The following is a 22,852-nucleotide window of genomic DNA, read 5'->3' as shown; positions in this document are numbered from 1 at the left end:
GGGCTCTGAACTGGGAGGGGGAGGAAGAGGGAGCTGGAAGGGGCGGCTCCTCCAAGCGCCTCTGCGGGTGCGGAGGCCTCAGCACCCTTCAGGCTGGGTTGGGGCAGGCAGCACTGGGAAGTGGGCAGGATGGGGCACAGAGAGGGGGCATGGTTATGGCAGGATGGGCAGCAGGAGGGGGCATGGGCATGGCCGGATGGGCAGCAGGGTGGGGCAAGGCTGTGCCATAATGCATCGCATGGCCGATGTGCGACGTGAGGGTGGAAATGCTGTCACATATGCGGTTGCAGCACTGGAGGAACTGGCCCCACGCCTGCTGCCACCACTCCAGGTCGGCCCAGGGGTTGGTGCTGACTGCCTCCTCCATCCGCTCCATGGCCTGCATGTGCTGCTGGAGGAGCTGTTCGTGCTGCCTGGCCCACCTGACTGGTGCCTGGGTTGTCGGTGCCGCCGGTGTAGGGCTGGATGGTCCCTCACTCCCGGCTGGTCCCGCTGCAGAGAACACAGAAGACAGCAAGGCACTCAGACAGCCCTGCCCACAGTGTCCCTGAACCCTGTGCCCTCCTCCCTGAGCCTCACGTTACACCATACAGCTGTGGCTTGGACCCAATCCGTTCCTTGTGTGTGTGTTCACGTAAGGACTAGCTCAGAATCCTAGGAGTGAAGTGATCCTCCATGGACTGTAACACTTGGGAGACATCACTGAATGAAGACCCCCTGTCTGTGTCCTAGCCAGTTGGCATGCTGTGTCTGTCTGTCTAGCACTGTACACACGCCCTCCCAAAGGTAGAGCACATGGCTCCTACTCTTCTCACTCTCTGTGAGCATACACCGTTGATGCTATAGTCATGTTTGAGTGCACATGCACATTGCATGGGATCAAGTATGGCAGACGAGGTCCGGGTTCTCGTACTACCGTCAATTGATTTTCTTGGAGACGGAGCCAGGGCTACTGGGCATGTACTGTCCCTACAGCAAGACTCATTGGGCCAGAGGCCCAGGCTGCCCGCTTCCCCACTCCCTCTCTCCCCAGCCCTCAGACAAGTAGTCCAGGGAAGTCTGTGGCCACAGTCGTGGGATTCCCTCGGGGGCAGCAGAGCGGCTGGGAGCAGCTGAGGGGCTCCATGGAGGTTGCGTTCACAGGGGTGGCTCACTGTGCTTTTCCTAGGAGCATCTGCTGTGTCACACGGGCAGGCATGGCTCCGTGCTGTCTGTGTGTGGCACCCTTTGGGATGTGGGGGGAGGGGGTCTGGCCTGCGCCCTTGGGGCTTGGCTGCTTCCAGCCGGCACTCCCCTTCCCTTCCCTGGGCAGGACGTGTATGAGCAGCAGGGTCCCAGGCATGCCCTGGAACTGCCTGCCACATCCACGTGCAACACAGTCAAGCTGCATGAGGTTGCATGTGCTACATACTGCTGCATGGCATGCAGCTCCAACTGCCTGAGTGACACTCTCCCTCCCTCCGCCCCGGGCACCCGCCTCCCCCGCCCTTGAGAGTGAGAACCACAACACTCATCGGAGGATCTGTTGCTGGCCTCGCTGCTGGGCACTGGCTCGAGGTGGCAGGTGATGGGGTGGTCCTCACCCTCATCTTTGGAGCCGGTGGTCAGATCATCCTCCTCCTCCAGGTCAGATGGCCTAACCACCGGGTGTGCAGTCCTGTATCGATCATGGGAGAGGGCTCTTGGGCCGCTGTATCCCCTAGGATGGCGTGCAAGTGGTCATAGCAGGGGCAGGTGTTGGCTCCTGCCCCCCCCCCCCCCGCCCTTAGTGGCCCTCACGTAGCACAGGCACAGCTCCTTTACCTTGGACCAGACTTGTTCAAGGGTCCAGGCCAGGTGTCCCTGCTTGGCCAGTGCCTGGGCCATGTGGCCAAAGATGTCCGCATTGCGGCGACAGGACCAGTGGTTGTGGAGGGCTTCCTCTTGTGCCCACAGGTCCAGAAAGGCCTCAACCTCAGCCCCGGACCAGCTTGGTGCCCCTCTGTGGCTGCTGGGAGCCCTAGGGTGGCTCCTGGGATGGGGGTGCAGGTTCATAGGGTGGCTGAGGGGCAGACATGCCTGCAGAGCTGGAATGCAGAGCTGTGTGGTGGAGCTGCCATCTGTGCTGCCGCTGCTGCCACATGGCATCTGCAGGGTGACTGGCCCTTTAAGGGAGAGTCCTGCAAGCAGGAAGTAGCGAGCTGTGAGTGTGGGTACAGAGCATCCAAGTGGCCACCTACATTTTTTCCTGGGAGGCCAGTTCTTGTGCAAAAACTCCCTGCTGCCCTTTCACACTACCCTCTTTCAAAAGAGCACTTGCGCATGAAGCCTTATTTCTCGTATGAAGTGTCAGAGCTCTTGCGCAAGAAGCCCTCTGGTCCAATGCCTTACTGTAAATTTACTTGCACAAGAACATGCACGCAGTGTAGATGCTTCCCAAGTTTTTGTGCAAGAATGGCCATTCTTGCACAAGAAGCCTGCAGTGTAGACGTAGCCTCATAGTAATGCAAAATAATGAAAAAAAATACAGAATATGTGATTTAAACCTGCATGAGCTGGGAATAAAACAATGCAAAGGAGATATTGGAGATAACATTGCTTCCTAACAGCTTCCATTCTGAAATGGTATAAAGATCTGATGCCATTCTCTGCAGTATTTCATTGTTCACATAAGTTTCTGAGTGTAGCTCAGAAACTTTCTTTAATGTGTAACCCCCTTTTTCCTCCCTCGGTTACTTGGGAGCAGGTCACACTCACAGGTGTGCCTGGGTGCCTGATGGTTTTAACATAAAAGGAGATCCTGAGTACCTCAGTGGTGATGTTGTTTAGTTGGGGATTCCCTGTCCACCCCCTTGCTGCAGTCCCTTGCTCAGAAAGAACATACAATGGTAGTGCCTCTACCTTGCTGGCCCTGTACTCACTTACTGGTGGGCCTTGGGAGCCTTCAGGAATAAAATTATTCCAGCAATAAGCTGGATCTAATTCCAGAACAACAATTAGAAATTATAAATAATATACATCTAATTGATTACATTAGAATGAACACACCTTTACTTAATTAAAGAAACAGTGTTTAACAGATTAACAGTGAATAAAATCAATTAACAAAGTACACAGAAGTAACAGGAATTTATCTAGCTGTCATTTGCACTGCCACCATTTATCCCACCCCAGAGTGTGCTCTCCTCTGGACTGAGAGTCCCAGACAATTGCGTGGGCGCACTTGAAGATCTGCAGCTGGAGTGGAGGTTCTCTGTAGGTTGTGTGTGTGTTAGTCCAAGCTATGCAGTCAGCTGCAAACTCCCTCTGCCACTGGAGCAGGCTCCACCAAATGCCAGCAGTTCTGGTTCCCTGGGATGGACACTCTGCCTCTCTTTGGACCAGAGTTAGTCTAAATCTCTGAGGTCTGTCCCAGGCAGCACTTCCCCAAAGAGCCCAGTTACTTACAGCCTCCTTCTGTGTGCTGGTTGTAGTGTGCCCTTCTGAGCCACAGGCACAGCCAGAGTCTCTCCGCTCTAGGGCAATCAGCTGCCCCAGAAGCAGCCTGCTAGATCCAAGTCCCAAAGCCTCTCAGTCCCAGATTAACAGTGAATAAAATCAATTAACAACGTACACAGAAGTAATAGGAATTTATCTAGCTGGCATTTGCACTGTCATTTGTAGCTGCAGCATAACAGCTCCTGGTTGGATAAGGCTCCTCCACAGCAGCCTGGCTCCTCTGTCCTCCTCCTCCCTGCCCAAAATGAAGAATCCCAGACCCTGAGACCCTCTCTCCACATGCCTGGACAAGTCTTCCCTTCCTGGTTTCCTCAAGGGCTCATGGGAGTTGTAGTCTCTAGTGCTAGATTGCAGCACACAGGATCCTTCCAGAAAAAGCCAGAGGCACCTTTAGTAAGGGGACTACAAAGTGCATTCATTCTAATGCAACACAAACGCTTCCTAAGCAAGTCATTAGTCAGCTGCCGAATTTTGTTTCAATCAAGTGGACACATAGATAGGTTGTTTTTGTGTCTGGCCAGTCTTCTGATTGGTAAACAGAAAAGGGGACTTTGAACTTCAGGATGCAGAGCAAAGTAGCAGTGAAGCAAAAGATTAAGAAATAGTGTGAACATAGCTCTTTATATGAGCTATGTGAACAGTGCAGTACCATTGAGAAGCCAGCTCAGAGGGGCCAATGGATGTCGTGCCTTAAAGCTGTCACAGAAGTCCCACTAAAGACCTTGTCTGCACTGACATGTTTTCTTGCCAAAAAACACCTTTAGTTGACAAAACAGTGATAGTGTATACACCAAAATGTGACTTTTGTTAGTAAAACCACCCAGTTTTGGTGACAAAAAACTTCCACCTCTCTGAGACTTTTGTCTTTTCCCTCTCCTTTTATGGTCAGAGAGCCAGTGTGGATTCTGGTTTTTTTGTTGTTGAAAGAACTGGCTTCCACCAGTATCCCACAATGCCTGCCATGATGGCGTGCTCAGTGTTTTGTGCCTCTGCTAAGTGTTTTGATCTTTGCTGCCCTGTAGACATGTGTCCCTTCCCTTTCAAAGGTCCAGGAAACATCTGACAGATGAGTGAGCTACTCTGTTTGGGGAACCAAAAAAGAGCAAATCATTGGAATGCTCCCATTCTGTCTGCTAGAAACACAGCAGCAGGCAGATGGCTGCTGCAGGGGTAGGGCTGGAAACACTACTGTGCTGTTTTGACATTCCTCAACATAGAGAACTCCCAGAACTACTCATGAGGCTGCTCTCAGCAGCTGAAAATGCTGTGGGAGAATTTGGAGAGAATCCCAAGAAGCACAGGGATCAGATCTGCCTTCCCACAACACTACACTGAGGGATGCTTACCCACATACTTTATCTGTCAACAGGGCAGTTAGCAGCACGTCCATGAAATGTCAACAAGGGGAGGCAGATAAAACAGTTTTTCCCTTTAGCATGTCGACAGCACTTCTGTTTCCAAACTTTCCCAGTGCAGACATAGCCTAAGTTCAGGCACTGCAGCACAATTACAGGTCAGTGTAACAAACCAGGACTGTCAGTATGCTATAAAATTGTGCTGAGGGGCCACCTGTGATGGACTGGGCAGGGTCTGAGCACAGCTGAGGGCGTCTGCTCAGGGCGGATTGCTAAAATTCGGGGCTCCTTACAGCCCCCAGACTGGAGACCTTCCCAAATAGGCCACAAACTAGTCCCACAGAGTGCTTCAGCTGCCTGCCTGAAGCCTCACGAGCAAAACTCCTCTGACACTCCAGCAATATCCGTGTCCCAGATGGCCCCAGGCCTCATACACAGGAGAGGGGTTTTAGAGCTCAATCTCACCTTCCCCGAACAAGTTCTGTCCAGTTCCAATAAACCAGACACAGATCCCAGGTCAATTTACCCTCTGGACCTTACCCACAAGATCACGCTGAGCCAATCTTTTAGAATCTAAAATCTAAAGGTTTATTACTACAAGAAAGAAAAGCATGAGAGTAAGGTTGTTAAAGGATAGTACATTACATGCATCGAATCTCCCAGTTCTCGATGCAGGCTCTAGCAGAGATGTTATAATTGCTGGCTTAAAAGTCTTTGGTGAACATCCTACGTCAGTATGGGTCCACAGTTCTTTCCGGCTCTTTGATCCCTGCACTGCTGCCTCTGGGATGAAGGGCTGAGCTGAGCACCCTGATGGAGTTGGCCACATAGCATATTTATACCCCCTCCTGGCTTCTTCCAAGCTGGAGGGAGTCACATAGCCAGTGGCCAGGTGTGTCTTTGGCCTCCAGAGGTCCATTGTTCCCTGGAGCATTGCTCATTAGCATGTCCATGGGCAAACATTCCTGGCCCATTACTCAACCACATGCAGAGAAACTTCCAGTCTCCATATAGAGTACATATTCATACCTCCAAATACAGAGATTTTACAGGTATATGAAGAGCATATACAGAATCAGCAGAAAGTAAGCTTTTGTTTCACACCTCACATGGCCCCCTTTGTACCACCTTTTGGGGCAAACACCCCCCCTCATGGGTGCAGCAGTGCTATGGCTGCTCCCCTCAAAATCCAGTAACATGACACCACCTGTGTTTGCAAGTCAAGGACAGAAGCATAACAAGATGGAGACAGACTGGCCTGGTTCACTTGCCCACAGATGGAAGTTTCAACTCTTAGCAAGCAGGGTAGAAGAAAAAGCTCCAACACAATTAACATAAGAACAGAAACACCTAATGATGCCTACTGAGCTCTGTTCTTTGAATGGTGAGGGTAGGGGTGAGAAAGGGAACAGGTCAAACCATTGCAGGCAGGGGAAGCCATGATATAGCCTCCTGATCAGAACAAACCTTCCCTCACCTCTCCCTCTCATAGGCTGTGTCTACACTGGGCCACTTATTCCAGAAAATCAGCCGCTTTTCTGGAATAAGCTGCGAGCTGTCTACACTGGCCCTTGAATTTCCGGAAAAGCAACGATGCTCTACTGTACAAAATCAGCCGCTATTCCGGAAAAACTATTCTGCTCCCGCTCTGGCATAAGTCCTTATTCCGGAACACTGTTCCGGAAAAGGGCCAGTGTAGACAGCCCAGTAGTCTTTTCCGGAAAAAAGCCCCGATCGCGAAAATGGCGATCGGGGCTCTTTTCCGGAAAAGTGCGTCTACATTGGCCACAGACGCTTTTCCGGAAAAAGGGCTTTTCCGGAAAAGCAGCCTGCCAATGTAGACGCTCCTTTTCCAGAAAAACTGAAAACGGAATAGTATTCCGTTTTAAGCAGTTCTGGAAATTCATGCCAGTGTAGACACAGCCATAGGGTATGTTTCCACTGCCACCCTGGGGTGGCTAATGTAGGCATTCGAACTTGCAAATCTCCTTGCAGGAGTAATAACGGTAGTTTGAATTAGGAGCTTTAATTCGAACTACCTAGTCCGTGCCACGTGTAGCCGCAGGCAGGTAGTTCAAACTATGGGGCATTTAAAAACGGCGGCGTCCGGTAACATGCAAATGAAGCCCAGGATATTTAAATCCCAAGCTTCATTTGCGAGTCTGAATGCCTACATTAGCTACCCTAGTTCGAACTAGGGTGGCAGTGTAGACATACCTCTAGAGCTCTGAAGTCCCTGCTTAGAAAGATTCTTTCTGCTAACTATGACCCCTTTCCTTTCCAATCCTTCTTTTCTGAATTCCCACAAAATTACAAACATTGGTAACCATATTTTAGCTAACATATCCTGCCTTTAATACAAACAACCTGGTGTTGGGTCACAAAGTAAGTTGATTACAATGAGCAAAATACCACTTCATCTGCTGAATATCTAACACATCTGAGCAAAGCAGTAGCAAACGTTATTTATTTACCTAGACACATCCAGCATTTCTCTCTCATTCCAGCTTCAGATTCCTGCTTACAATTCCTTTGTGCTGTCTACCCATCAGCCTCTGTAGGTTGCTGTGTCCCTTCCTGTTCCTTCCCCTGTAACACACACAGCAGTACTTAATTCATGGATGGAGGATCAGTCCAACACAATGGCCAAGGATGCAACTCCATGCTCTGGGTCTCCCTAAGTCTCCGATTGCCAGTAGCTGGGACTGGATGACAAGGGCTGGATCACTTCATAATTGTCCTGCTCTGAAGCACTTGGAACCAGCCACTGCTGAATGGACCATGGATCCCACCCCAGTATAGCTGTTCTCTTGCCCTGCTGTGACGGAGTGGAGCAACCCCGTCACTCGCTAATGCCGACCGGGGTAGCCGAGAGGGAGATAACAAGCGCGGCCGGCCCGTGCGAGGGAGGGATGCGTCATCATGTGGCGCCTGGGCACACCGGTGATGACGTCACGGGCGCGACGCCGGGGAACCCGGAAGAGAGGGGAAGCATAAAGGAGGCGGGAGCGACCGGGGAAGGGCAGTCGGAGCCAGGGGAATCAGAAGGTCAGGAGGGAGAGGAGGCGACCGAGAGGCCCGAGCAAGGGGGAAGCGGAGGAGGCAGGCAGCCCGCGGGAGTCAGCGGGTGCCCGGCACGGCCAAGGGCTGGCGGAGTGGAGAAGGACCCAGGGTGGGCAGTGGAACCCGGGAGCAGGTGTGTTTGGGGTACTAGCCCTCCTGCTACCACCGAGGGGCACACTCTCGGTGTTAGGGACCTGGGTCGGGGTCCGGAGTGAGGGTGGGCCCGAACCCCCCACTCCGCCCGGGAGATTCGGAACTGGGCAGTGTATTGAGCGGAATCGAGTTACAAGCAGGTGAGGTGGCGGATCTCGCCGCCACCTCGTCACACGTGGTGGAGAATGTGGGTATTGGCGACCCTGTGACTTAGGATGCGGGATTGGGGGGGTTGTGTTGCCCTTTATTTTGCTGCCATCTCAAAGAGGCGACGGCGCCATGGATGCAGACAAAATCGTAGAATGGCTGGTGGATAGCCAGCGCCAGCTACAGAAACAACAAACTGAGGCGTTGCGACAACTGACCTCCGAATTCAGGGTATGTCTACACTACAATGTTAGTTCGAACTAACGGACGTTAGTTCGAACTAACATTCATAGCCGCTACACTAGCGCTCCGCTAGTTCGAATTTGAATCGAACTAGCGGAGCGCTTAGTTCGAACTAGGAAAACCTCATTTTACAAGGATTAAGCCTAGTTCGAACTTACTAGTTCGAATTAAGGGGTGTGTAGCCCCTTAATTCGAACTAGTGGGAGGCTAGCCCTCCCCAGGTTTCCCTGGAGGCAACTCTGGCCAACACCAGGGAAACTCTATTGCCCCCCTCCCGGCCCCGGATCCCTTAAAGGGGCACGAGCTGGCTACGGTGCCCGTGCCAGGTGTAAGCCTGCCAGCACCCAGCCAGCAGACCCTGGCACAGCACAGAGCCACCCACCCGATGTCCCCCAGCCCACCCCCTCTTCCCAGGACCAGGCTGGCGGCTCCCAGGAGCTTGCTCTGGACCGCAAGAGGTGGGCACCATCCTGGGCTATTGCGGACATCGTGGACCTGGTCCACGATCTCCGCACTAGGCACAGGAAAGTGGCCGTCTAGGGCAGGAGAGCTGCCAGCCTGGCCACCCAGGAGCAGGTGTGCATGAAAATCAAGGGGGTCCACTGAGACCCCCGACCCTGAGCCCTGAGCTTACAATGGCTGTCCTGGGTCAGACCAAAGGTCCATCTAGCCCAATAGCCTGTCTGCCAACAGCGGCCAACCCTAGGGACCCTGGAGGGGATGGACCAAAGACAGTGACCAAGCCATTTGTCTCGTGCCATCCCTCTCCAGCCTTCCACAAACTTTGGGCAGAGACACCACTCCTACCCCCTGGCTAAGACTACTCCATGGACCCAACCTCCATGACTTGATCTCACTTCCCTTTAAACTCTGTTCTAGTTGTAGCCTTCAAAGCCTCCTGCAGCAAGGAGTTCCACAGGTTAACTATTTGCTTTGTCAAGAACAACAACTTTCTCTTACTAGTTTCAAGCCTGCTACCCATTCCTTTCCTTTGGTGTCCTCTAGTCCTTCTTTATGGGAACTCATGAAGAACTTTTCTGAATGCACCCTCTCCACCCAACCCCTGCTTTTAGAGACCTCTATCCTGTCCCCGCTCCATCTCCTCTTTTCTAACCTGAACAGTCCCAGTCTCTGTAGCCTCTCTTCATCTGGGACCTGTTCCCAACCCCTGATCATGCTAGTTGCCCTCCCCTCTCCCAGCCTTTCTCTTTCCCTCTCCCACCTCCTTTTCCCAGTCTCCCCCAGTTTTGTTCAATAAAGACAGAGTCAATGTTGGAAGAAACGTTATCTTTATTTTGTACATCAATAAGAAGGGGGGCTAGGGAAGGGTAAGTGGAAGGAGGTGAGGGAGGAATGGGGTACGAGCCCCCCATGGGGAGGACTGGACTGGCTCTGCGGGCTTCTGGGGGTGGAAGCTCTCCTGCAGCCCCCCGATTGCCCCCTCTCCCCAGATGGCAGCCTGCGGCAAGTGCAGCTGGGCTGATGGCCGAGTGGTGTGATGTGCCCAGTGTGGGTACTCCGGGCAATCCAAGCCAGGACTGCTTTGCAAGCAGGGCACCCCTTAGAACTGTCTGTCCGGGGTGGGGGTCGGGACCCTTTAAGCGCAGCCCTCGGCTAGCCTGAGACAGCATCTCCACGCTCTAAGTCCTCCTCTGATGCCCTGCCGGCACTGCTTCCGGCCATCCTTAAGCCCTGTTCCGGGTCCACTCAATGTGGACTTGCTAGTTCGAATTAGCAAAACGCTAATTCGAACTAGTTTTTAGTTCTAGACGCGTTAGTTCGAATTAGCTTAGTTTGAATTAACTAATTCGAACTAAGTTAGTTCGAATTAGCGCTGTAGTGTAGACGTACCCTCAGAGAGTAACAGAGGCAGCTGGTATGGGAGCTGAAGGATGGGACGGGGTTGATCGGACCCACCAACGAAGGAGATGAGGACCCAACAGGCCCGGTGCGACTCCCCATCAGGCTCGCCAAATTGGGGGCCGAGGATGACGCAGAAGCATTCCTGGTAATGTTCGAGCAGGTGGCCACAGCAGCTCGCTGGCCCCAGGAGCACTGGGCTACTATACTCGCCCCTTACCTGTCCGGCCCGGCACAGCTTGCTTATCGCAGCTTATCCAACCGCGACTCCTTGTGTTATTATAAGGTCAAGGAGGCGATCCTTGACCAGCTGGGCATTTCCCCAGAAACGTATAGACGGAGGTTTCGGGCGGCTAAGTACGTAGCAGGGGAGTGACCCCGGGTGGTCGCCCAGCGGATCCGAGAGGCCGGGTTACGGTGGCTGGAACCCTCCACCAAGACCGCGGCTCAGGTGGCCGACCTGGTGGTACTCGAACAGTACTTACAGGTGCTCCCCGCGGAAGGCCAACAATGGGTAAGACGACACCTGCCCGGAACCCTGGAAGAAGCCGTGACGCTCATGGAGCACTTCTTGGCGGCAGAAGCACCAGAAGGACACGGCAAGGTAGGACCGGGGACTAACCCGGTGGGCCGGGGAGGCCCTAGCCCCAGAGGGAAGGAAGGGCGGGACAGTATGGGGTCTAGGGCTAGAAGCCCCCAACCCGAGGGCCGGAGCGGCGATTAGCCCCTGTGTGGCACGGGACCGAGAACCACGAGAGAGGGGAACCCCGGACCAAGGCCGAAAAGAGCATGGAAGAAACGCCGGGGACCCAGTCAAAACCAACTTGTTACCAGTGCGGCCAGGAGGGCCATTTTCGCCGGGAGTGCCCCATGATGGACTGCACGTTCGGACAGTCCAAACCCTGGAGAGGCCCGCGGCAGGAGGTAAGCTGGGCCCGCATAACAAGACAGGTACGCCTGAACGGGGAGGCGGTGGAAGCCGTGTTGGACTCTGGGTGCGGGCAGACGTTGGTGCGGCGGGACGCTCTAGGGAAAGTGATACACACCCGACCCCCAGTGTGGATTAAGTGTGTTCATGGGGACACCCGGCCGTACCCGACGACCTGGGTGAGAGTACATGATGGGAAGCAGGGCGGGGAGCTACGAGTAGCAATAACACCCCGGCTACCCTGCCCCGTGTTATTGGGTAGAGACTGGCCCGGGCTGTGACAGCTCCTAGGGGAATGGAACCCCGCCGGCCGGAGGGGCGCGCAGGAGGCGTGGGCCACCCAGGAAGAGGATGCGGGGCTGGTGCCCGCGCAGGGGCCAGACAGGGGAGAGCCACGGGCGACCCTGGAGATCGATACAGGTGACTTCCTAGTCCTGCAGCGAGAAGACCCAACGCTGCAACACGCATGGGAGAACGCGCTAACCACCCGGGAAGAGGGCGAGGGGGCCGAGGGGCGGCCCGAACAGGGCCCCCACTTCAAAATCCAGGGGGACCGTCTGTATCGGGTCCCGGGGACGGAGGACGGAGGGACCCAACTAATCGTACCAAAAGCGTATCGGTGGCGGGTGATGGAAATGGCCCATGATAACCATTGGGCCGGGCACTTGGGCACCGAGAAAACCCAGCAACGGGTGCTCCAGAGGTTTTATTGGCCGGGGGTGTACCAGGATGTGAAGGATTTTTGCAGGTTGTGCCCACAATGCCAACGGACCGCGGAGGCCCGGGTACCCCGAGCGGCCCTAGTGCCCATGCCACTGGTGGCGGAGCCCTTCGAGAGGATAGGCATGGACCTGATAGGACCCCTGGAACGTACGCGAAGAGGGCACCAATATATTTTGGTAGTGGTCGACTACACAACGCGCTACCCAGAGGCCGTTCCCCTGCGTAAGACCAATGCAGCCGCGATAGCCGACGAGCTCGTGAAGATGTTTGCGCTGGTCGGACTCCCGAAAGAGATCTTGATGGACCAGGGCACAAATCAGGTGTCGCGTCTAATGAAGGAGCTGTGTAACTGGCTGCAGGTGAAGAAGATTCGCACCGCGGCCTACCATCCCCAGACGGACGGTCTCGTGGAATGTTTCAATCAAACCTTGAAAGCGATGCTGCGACGGCTGGTACAAGATGACCCACGAGATTGGGACAAGCTGCTGCCGCCCCTGCTCTTCGCGATACGAGAGGTACCACAGTCTTCAGTGGGGTTTTCACCGTTTGAACTATTGTACGGCCGACGGCCGTGAGGTATACTAGACTTGGTGCGGGAGGGATGGGAGGAACAGACGTCCTCCGCACTGGGGGCTGTCCAATACATAATTAAGCTGCGGGACTGCATGCGAACCATAGGGAGGTGGGCGCAGGAAAACCTGAAAAAGGCCCAAGAAACCCAAGCCTGCCATTACGATAGGGGGACACGGCCGAGGACTTTCAGTCCGGGCGACCCAGTGTTGGTGCTACTGCCAACAGGGGAGTCCAAACTGTTGGCCAAATGGCAGGGGCCATACCGGGTGACCAAGAAGATCGGAGAGGTAGACTATGAAGTTCAAGTGGGGGGCAGGCACCGCCAGAGCCAGGTGTACCACAACAACCTATTAAAACGGTGGGTACCCAGGGAGGAACCCGAACGGAGGCCCTGAGTACAGAAATCGAGTTTGGGCCCTGGGGCGAGGAAGAAGTCACCTGGGCAGCTAGCCCCGTGGGTGGGGGGACTAAACCGTGTTCAGCAGGAACAACTCCGGACGGTACTACAACAGTCGGCAGCCAGCCTGACGAGCCGACCCGGGAGAACAACCCTGGTACAGCATGAAATCACCACGGATCCGGGAAAGAAGATAAGGGACCCGGTACGCCCCATTCCCCGGAAGTTGTGGGATACGGTCCAAAAGGAACTTCAGGACATGTTGCGGTGGGGAGTGGTGGAAAAATCGCGGAGCAACTGGCGGAGTCCCATCATACTGGTCCCGAAGAAGGACAGGGCCGTACGATTCTGCATTGACTTCCGTAGGCTGAATGCGGTGTCTAAGTTTGACGCGTACCCCATGCCCAGGGTAGACGAGCTGCTGGAACGCTTGGGGCGGGCCGAGTATTTGTCGACAATTGACCTCACGAAGGGTTACTGGCAGATACCCTTAGCACCGGCGGCCGGAGAGAAGACGGCGTTTGCCACCCCGTTTGGACTTTTCCAGTTTGTCACCATGCCATTCGGGTTACACGGCGCGGCAGCCACATTCCAGAGGATGATGGACGAAATATTGGAAGACCACCGTGACTACGCTACGGCATATATAGACGACATTGTCGTCTTTAGCAAGTCTTGGGAGGAGCACTTACAGCAGCTGGAAGCCGTCCTGTGGGCGCTCCAACGAGCAGGACTCACGGCAAATCCCAAGAAATGTCAGTTTGGGAAAAGGGAAGTATCATACCTGGGGTACACAGTGGGGAGGGGGCGATTAAAATCGTTGTTAGACAAGGTACAAGCCATCAGAGACTACCCTCGGCCCCACACCAAGCGACAAGTCCGCCAGTTTTTAGGCCTTGCGGGGTACTATCAACGGTTTATAAACCACTTTGCCTCACTGACAGCCCCGTTAACAGACCTTACAAAGAAAGACCACCCCCAAAGGGTGATGTGGACACCCCAAGGGGTACAGGCATTTGAGACGCTCTGCCAATGCCTGATATTGGGCCCTGTATTGCGGCCACCCGATTTCGAAAAACCGTTCCTGTTACAGACCGACGCCTCCGAGGTGGGGCTTGGAGCGGTCCTCACACAGGAGGAAGGGGGCACGGAATATCCCGTAGCCTACCTGAGCCGAAAGCTGTTGCCCAGGGAAAGAAATTACGCAGTAATGGAAAAAGAAGCGTTAGCCATTAAATGGCCATTGACTCTTTGCGCTATTTCCTTACAGGCACTACCTTCACGCTGGTGACGGACCACGCACCCCTGACGTGGATGCAGACCATGAAAGACAATAACGCACGGATAATGCGGTGGTATTTAAGTTTGCAACCTTTTTGTTTTGAAATTAAACACAGGCCTGGCAAAGACAATGCGAACGCAGACTGCCTCTCACGGTTGCCGGGTGACGAGCAACTGAGGGGCGCAAGGACTGCAGGAAGGGGGGAGGTGTGTGACGGGGTGGAGCAACCCCGTCACTCGCTAATGCCGACCGGGGTAGCCGAGAGGGAGATAACAAGCGCGGCCGGCCCGCGCGAGGGAGGGACGCGTCATCACGCGGCGCCTGGGCGCACCGGTGATGACGTCACGGGCGCGACACCGGAGAACCCGGAAGAGAGGGGGAGCATAAAGGAGGCGGGAGCGACCGGGGAAGGGCGGTCGGAGCCAGGGGAATCAGGAGGTCAGGAGGGAGAGGAGGCGACCGAGAGGCCCGAGCAAGGGGGAAGCGGAGGAGGCAGGCAGCCCGCGGGAGTCAGCAGGTGACCGGCATGGCCAAGGGCCGGCGGAGTGGAGAAGGACCCAGGGCGGGCAGTGGAACCCGGGAGCAGGTGTGTTTGGGGTACTAGCCCTCCTGCTACCACCGAGGGGCACACTCTCGGTGTTAGGGACCTGGGTCGGGGTCCGGAGTGAGGGTGGGCCCGAACCCCCCACTCCGCCCGGGAGATTCGGAACTGGGCAGTGTATTGAGCGGAATCGAGTTACAAGCAGGTGAGGTGGCGGATCTCGCCGCCACCTCGTCACACCTGCATATGTCTATATGCACTGCAGCCAGAGATATAATTTCCAGCTAGGGTGGATGAATACATGCTAGCTTTGTTCAATCTGCTGTGCTAAAAATAGCAGTGTAGCTACAGTGGTGAGAGCAGTGGTTCAGCTTAGCAACAGAAGTACAGTGCCTTCCTAGAACCCAGGTATATCCTTGGGCAGGTTAACCTGAGTGCCCCTGTGTCCACACTGCCATTTTCAGCACACTTGGTCAATCAAAGCCAGTGCATGTACCCCTACCTGGAAATGACATAGAAACAACATGGTCAGCTGAGGTGTAGATGTACTAATGGGGTGGGAGTGGCTGGATATTTATATAAGAATGGTGGCCAGACTGGGTCAGACAGTGGCTAATGCTAGATGCCCCCAGATGCTCTCAGCCTCATCACTTGCAGGAGAAGATGGGTGAACTAGAGTGCCTCATATTAAAGGAGGATATTGATATAAGAGGCATCACAGAAACTTGGTAGAATGAGGACAATCAATGGGACACAGTCGTACCACGGTACCAAACATACATTGGGGGGACAGGCCAGGTCATGCAGGTGGGGGCATGGCACTGTACGGGAAAGAAAATGTAGAATCAAATGAAGCAAATCTTAAATAAATCAAAATATTCCATAGAATCTCTATGGATAGTAATTCCATGCACTAATAATAAGAATGTAGCAGTAGGGATATATTGTCCACCTGACCAGGATAGTGATAGTGACTATGAAATGCTTAGGGAGATTAGAGAGGTGATCAAAATGAAAAACTCAATAATAGTGGGGGATTTCAACTATCCCCCTATTGACTGGGTACTCATCACCTCAGAACGGGATGGAGAGAGAACATTTTTTTGCTACCTTAAATGACTGCTTCTTGGAGTAGATTGTTCTGGAATCCACAAGAGGAGAGGCAATTCTTGATTTAGTCCTAAGTGGAGCACAGGATCTGGTCCAAGGGGTAAATATAACTGGACTGCTTGGAAATAGTGACTATAATGTAAGAAAATGTAACATCCCCATGGTGGGAAAAACACCTCCGCAACCCAACACAGCATTTTGTTTCAGAAAGGAGAACTACACAAAAATGAGGTTAGTTAAACAGAAATTAAAAGATACAGTGACAAAGTAAAATCCCTGCAAGTTGCATGGAAACTTTTCAAAGATACCATAATGGACACCCAACTTAACTTTATACGCCTAATTTAAAAACACAGTAAGAGAACCAAAAAGAGTGCTACTGTGGCTTAACAACAAAGTAAAAGAAGCAGTGAGACATAAAAAGGCATTGTTTAAAAAAGTGGAAGTTAAATCCTAGTGAGGAAAATAGAAAGGAGCATAAACTCTGTCAGATTAAGTGTAAAAATATAATAAGAAAAGCCAAAAAGGAGTTTGAAGAGAAGCTAGCAAAAAACTCATAAAGTAATGCCATTGATGTCGTTAAACATTTTGCTAAGAAGCCTACTAAACAACCAGTGGAGCCACTGGACCATCAAGATGCTAAAAGGAGCACTCAAAGACAATAAATCATTGCAGTGAAACTAAATGAATTCTTTGCTTCAGTCTTCACGGCTGGATGTTAGGGAAATTCCCAAACCTAAGCCATCCTTTTTAGGTGACAAATCTGAGGAATTGTCCCAGATTGAGGTGTTAATAGTAACAAGTCACGGAGACCAGATGGTATTCACCCAAGAGTTCTGAAAGAACTATTAACTGTGGTTTATAACCTATCCTTTAGCTATCTTACAGTTGTTAGGTACAGAAGCTGATTTAATGTGATGCCAATATTTTAAAAAGGGCTCTAGAGGTGATCCTGGTAATTACAGACCTGTGAATCTAACCTCAGTACTGGGCAAATTAGTTCTATAGTAAAGAATAAAATTGTCAGACACATGAGGCTGTGTCTACATTGGCACTCTTTTCCGGAAAAGGCATGCTAATGAGACAAGTCGGAATTGCAAATGCCGCGGGGGATTTAAATATCCCCCGCGGCATTTGCATGAACATGGCTGCCGCTTTTTTCCGGCTCGGGGCTTTGCCGGAGAAAAGCGCCAGTCTAGACAGGATCTTTCAGAAAATAAAGCCTTTTTCCTCTTAAAATCAGGAAAATCAGGCTATTAACCAGGATGATATCTCTAGCCTCTGTTTGTCAGAGGCTGGAAATGGACCATAAGAGAGGGATCACGTGATAATTACCTGTTCTGTTCACTTTCTCTGGGGCGTCTGGCATTAGTCACTGTTGGAAGACAGGATACTGGGCTAGATGGACTTTTGGTCTGACCCAGTATGGCCATTCTTATGTTCTTATGAGAAGGTTTGGGGAAGGGGTGAGACAGTTCCCACCCCACTACATTCACCTGTGATGGGCGGCAGAGCAACAAGGTTGGGAGCAGGTTGAGCAGACTGAGGACAGATTGCTCTGCTTCCTGCCACTGCTGGTGACTGCAGTGGTGAGCACAACTCCTCCTGTTGGCGCAGGTCCCCCATTATTCTCTTGGTCTTATCACTTAGGGGAGAAGGTTTGGGGGAAAGGGTGGAGTAGAGCCTGGGGTCAAAGCAGGTCCATGGAGAGGTCTGGGGTGGAAAGGAGTTGTCTTGGGCTCTGTTCCCCCTAGGAATGGCCCTGCTCAAAAATGTACTCTTATGGTATAATTCTGCAAACCCTCCCCTTACAGCTCCAGGGGGTAGCCGAGTTAGTCTGTTACAGAAAAAAACAACAAATGGTCTGGTAGAACTTTATAGACTAACAAAACCTGTAGATGGCATTGTGAGCTTTCATGAGCACAGCCCACTTCTTCAGATGACCGGAGTTATGAGTTTAGGATGTGTATGATGTGTTTAGGACATGTTTAGGATGAGTTTAGGATGAGATTAGGATGTATGTGATGTGTACGATGTGTACACAGTTTAAACTCATAATTCCGGTCATCTGAAGAAGTGGGCTGTGCTCACGAAAGCTCACAATACCATCTACAGGTTTTGTTAGTCTATAAAGTGCTACCAGACCATTTGTTGTTTTTTCCTCCCCTTATAGGTATTCATTGAAATTAACAGGAGAGATCTTTGTGTTGAAATGCCCCTCCCCCGCACACACACACAAAAGATGCACTGGGTGAAAACTGCAAATGCAAAACTACGCTAGATCCTGCAATATGCTAAATAAAGATGTACCAACTAATCACTCAAGCTGTCACCTTCGGTCAATTAAATTATCTGTCTCATTGGGTCTTTGCCCCTTCTTTTAACAAATTATGTTTAACATCTGTAACTGATGATGACATTGACTTTACAGTGTAAGATACAGGTTGGACCTTCCTGGTCCGGCACCCTTGGGATCTCACTGGTCCTCAATGAGAGAATTTGCTAGATCCTCGCATCCCCCGCCCCCAGATTGCTGACCCTCCCTTGACACGGGCTCTGCTTCTGGCCTAGCCAGTCCTCTGCCTCTGGCATGGCTAGCCCCCCAGCCCTGCTACTGTTAGCCCTGGCTGGAGTTTCTGCAGGGGCCCAGCCTGGGGCTCTCTATACCAGGTGCATCTGCGACCACAGATGTTGCTGGACCAGAGAGTCATGGTTTAGGGAGGTACAATCTTGAATGTAAATTCCAGTGCTGATACAATTCTAAATAAAAGTTATTACTGCTTTTCTTCAAATTAATTTAATTGTTATTCTTGCATAAAAGAAATGCCTTTATTGCCCCTTTTACTGAAGATCGTCTTTTTTACTGGGGTAAGTAATAAGGTATGGCATCTCACAATGAAACCTATTAATGCCAAGGTTCATCTGTGTGTCATGACTTCACTAGCTAAAATACAGTTCTGAGCAGGATGCATATACTGTATTCTTTTAGCTCTCCAATTGATCTTAGCAGAGTCAACGTTAGTAAGTAGTAACTACTGCCTCCACTGGTGGTAATTTAGTATCTCCATACTATATACATAACATGCTGCTGCAAGTTAAAAGTGTTTGAGATATAACGGACACAAAACTTCACATCATAGGCTGTATACACAATTACATTTTTAGCAAGTAAAATTAGTTAATTTTCAGCCAAAACACAGTGATGTTGTTATTGTAGGGCAGTGAACCATTACTGCAGAATAATGTAGTCATTTTGTTTTATTTTCTAATAAATTTCAACTCAAGTTTCTCAGGTCTGCTAGCAAAACATTTCTTATTCCTTGCATCACTGAATATAAATGTACAGGTTCTGAAGCAGTGCTGAGTCAAATATTAGGAGAATGTTTTAATAAAGGGAGTTTATGATCCAGTACTAAGGAGTTTTCTATGGGGAATATAGTTAAATTTAGTCAGCATTACTACAAAAACATAGTTCCATAATTTTGACTAGAAGTATGCAGGAATGACATTTGGCAGAAGAATCCTCAATAACACATTCCATCTTGTTGAAGGCAATTAATTCTTAAATAGCAATGCTCCTTCAGATAACAGAAGAAAGGCGTGTTTGTAGCCTTGTTCTGTGCTGTCATCTGTAATGTATATTAAGGAACAGATGCGGTAGCAGAACATCAGTTGAGGCACATCAGGCCAACTGTATACTGCAAAAATAATGAGGAGTCCTGTGGCACTTAAAGACTAACACATTAATTTGGGCATTAGCTTTCATAGGTATGAAATTTGAATTATATAGGAATTCTCATTCATCATTCTAAAATAGCTGCAGCTGGTTCCTAAAGGGATAAAAACCAATTCCATTAAAGTTGGACTAAGTATTTCTGAATATACTAGTACAACAGTGCCACACCTTCCCTTTCAACCACTGCCATTTCAGCACTGAATGCTGCTTCTCTAGTATGGCCAAAACTGAAGCATTTCCACCAAAAGTTGTTTAACTTTAAACACAAGGATAGCCTTGTAGTAAGTTGAGGGTCAGTACCATGGAGTCAGCAGTCCTAGAGGCCTGTAACATGAAAACAGCAACAGGCCTGCAATCTAGTGAGCAAGACTTTGGTTCAGTAACAGAGGAGCCAAGAAAGAGGCCCTACTGATAACTGTGTAATTGTGTAAGTTAGGTGAAGCATGGAAGGACACAGGGAAGCACCAAGTACAGACTGTGAGCCAAAAGGGAGTAACGGAACATCTTAAGGAATGTCCTGGTACAAGAACTCCCTAAGAGTTAGGCACATACCAACCTAGGTTCCGGACCAGGTTGGAACTGACAGGATGATAAATAGAAGGCAAGCCCCCCTTGCATAAGGTGAGGGATGGTAACTAGGCAACAGAGGGTGGCAACCTGGTACGTAAAGGAGTGATGTAAGTTGTTTGTACCTGTCTATAAAAGGACACCGCAAAGGGTGCTTTCTGGCTGACTGGGGGGGGGGGGGGGGGGGGGGACGCACTAGGCACCTGAACAGCAGGTGTCATTGCCTAAACTTACAGAATGCACAGTAGCTTAACTCTGACTAACTGCTGTTAATATCTGTTCTATGGCAATAGGCCTGCCCGGTGTTGGTACCTTGTCAATGCGGGCCATAGTGCCCAATGGTGTAACACTGTACTGATCGCTGTTACCAACTGGTAGAGCTTTGCATTTGACAATAAACCTGTTCGATTGATTTCAAACCTTGCCTGCATCTGTCGTTTCTGGGGCCTCTCAGAGATCTTCTGTGTTGACCCAAGTGCATGGAGTCTAACACTCTAGATAAAGGGAGCACCGATTGTTATGCACGCAGCCGAAAGTTTGTCATCACCAATGGAGTAGAGGTCCTGTCAGGAGCGTGCCAGGACGACCCTGACCAGACAACGCTGACACTGAAAGTTCAGACCACCGAAGGTAAAGAGGTACAGAACACCAAGGTACGACAAGCCTAAACAGAGTGCTTACTAAACATTGAGAGAGCAAAATTACTGTCATAGACTAGAAAAGAAGTAGTGCCTTTATTGTGGGCACATGTAAAGCATGAAACATTTGCACTTGGTGGGACACAGGGAGTTAGAGGTGAGAGAGGCAGGTGGTGAGGCAGGCCTAGGAGTGTCATAGTTTTGTATCTAAGTTTCATATGCTGTCCTGCAGTCTGATGTGCTGTGGGGGGTGGGATGGGAGTGGGGCTGCAGTTCATCAGAACTAACTACACTGCATGCAGATGGGTGCATTGGGAGCCTGTGGGATTCTGCATGAGTGAGCTGGAATAGTGTGGCAGGTGCCACCTAAGGCTAGGGTCAGGGCTGAACTAAGGGGTAGGGTGAGCCGGGCAGTTGCCTAGGGTGCTAACCCATGGGGGGCGCCTGATGACAGCTGTAAGGGGTGCGCGGCATCCCTTATAGCTGCCATCAGGTGCCGCGTGCCTGGCTCCCGCAGCACTGGCCTCCGCCCCACTCTCTGTGGTGCCGGCCAGCAGCGTCCTTCCCCCCACGGCCGTGGGGCCCTGCACGACCAGGCGCTGTGCGCCAGCAACAGTGGCCAGGCCGGGCTGGGTAGCGCATGCACCATGTGCCCTGGGGTTGGGCCTTGGGATGCGCGCCAGCGGCCAGGCCAAGCAGCGCATGAGCCATGCGCACTGTGGTGGGCCTGCGCATGGACTGTGCGCCCTGGGGGCGGGCCTGTGCTCCCTAGGGGGGGGTGGGCCTGTGCCCCAGGAGCAGGCCCGCGCACCCCGGTCTGGGGCATCAAAATGGCTCGGTCTGGCCCTGGCTAGGGTGGTGGCCAAACTGCATTGGCAGGGGAGGTATGGAAAACAGTTTTGTGAAGCAGCTCCTTGTGAAGCGCTAGCAGCACCTAGAAAGTGTCCACTTGTTTATATGTATTGTGGCAAAGCTCCAGCTGTGCCCTATGGGTCCTGCACTTTTAGGTAGCTATTGTATTCCCCAGAGGCTTTCTGTGACCCTCCACGCTGCCTCTTATCTCTTTCTAGAGGCCAGGGTCACAGCTTACTGAGCTATTTTGATCATGGGCAAAGTCAAAGGATAGGGTGTGTGTAAACCTGGGCCTACTTTTTTCCAGGAGACTTTTTAATGGTGTGGGGAGAGTTGGGGGGACCCCAGACCCACCCCACTACTCCAAGTTCCAGTCCAGGGACCCCACGTAGCAGCAATTGACAGGATTTTTCCCTCTAGCTCCAAATACAGCAGCCTATTCTCTGGGCCACTTCCCCAAAAGTTCCCCTGGTACCAAAGCAAATAATTCCTCTCTCAGCAACAGACTTCCTCCTCTCACTCCACCCCTGTTGTCCTTTTCTATCCCTTACCTGTGGGAAGCCTTTTAAAGAAGCCTCATAGGACTTGGATGCAGGTGGCTGATTAGCCAGTTGCTTCAGGCAATCTCCTAAATAGCCTCAGCTGCCTTCCTGTCTTGATTAGGCAGCAGTCTCTGGCTACATCTACACTGCAGGCTTCTTTCAGAAGAAGTTATTTTAGGAAGAGATCTTCCAAAAAAACTTCTTCCGAAAGAGAGCATCCACACACAAAAGCGCATAGAAAAAGACTCATTGGATGTTCTCCCACATAAAAGGCCACCCAGAACCACTTCATCCAGGCCATTAGGTCACCAGTTACTTCCCAGTGCTGGTTCCAGAGCCTTGCAGAGACACGCACTTAAAGGGGCCCCCCAGGACAGCTGTTTCTCTGCTTCTGCTGCTGCTTGCCTACCTCTTTGAGGGACAGTAAAGCTCTCACAGTGGTTGCCCTGCTTTTGTGAAGGTGTCACGAAGCAGGAGCTGCCCCATGACATGCAATGGTCCTACGTGGCCATGCTGCAGTTTTTGCAGCTCTTTGTGCAGGCTGCCTTCCTGGTCCTGCATGAGCTCGACCCCGAGCTCATTCTGGGGACCCTCTCCCTGGGTGCAGGAGCTACACTCTGGCAACCGCAACCCACTGTGGAGTGCTTCTGTACTTCTGGATGTGG

The sequence above is a fragment of the Pelodiscus sinensis genome, chromosome 11 (assembly GCF_049634645.1).
Source record: "Pelodiscus sinensis isolate JC-2024 chromosome 11, ASM4963464v1, whole genome shotgun sequence".
Taxonomy (NCBI): Eukaryota; Metazoa; Chordata; order Testudines; family Trionychidae; genus Pelodiscus; species Pelodiscus sinensis.
Note: the sequence above shows the minus strand (reverse complement) of the source record.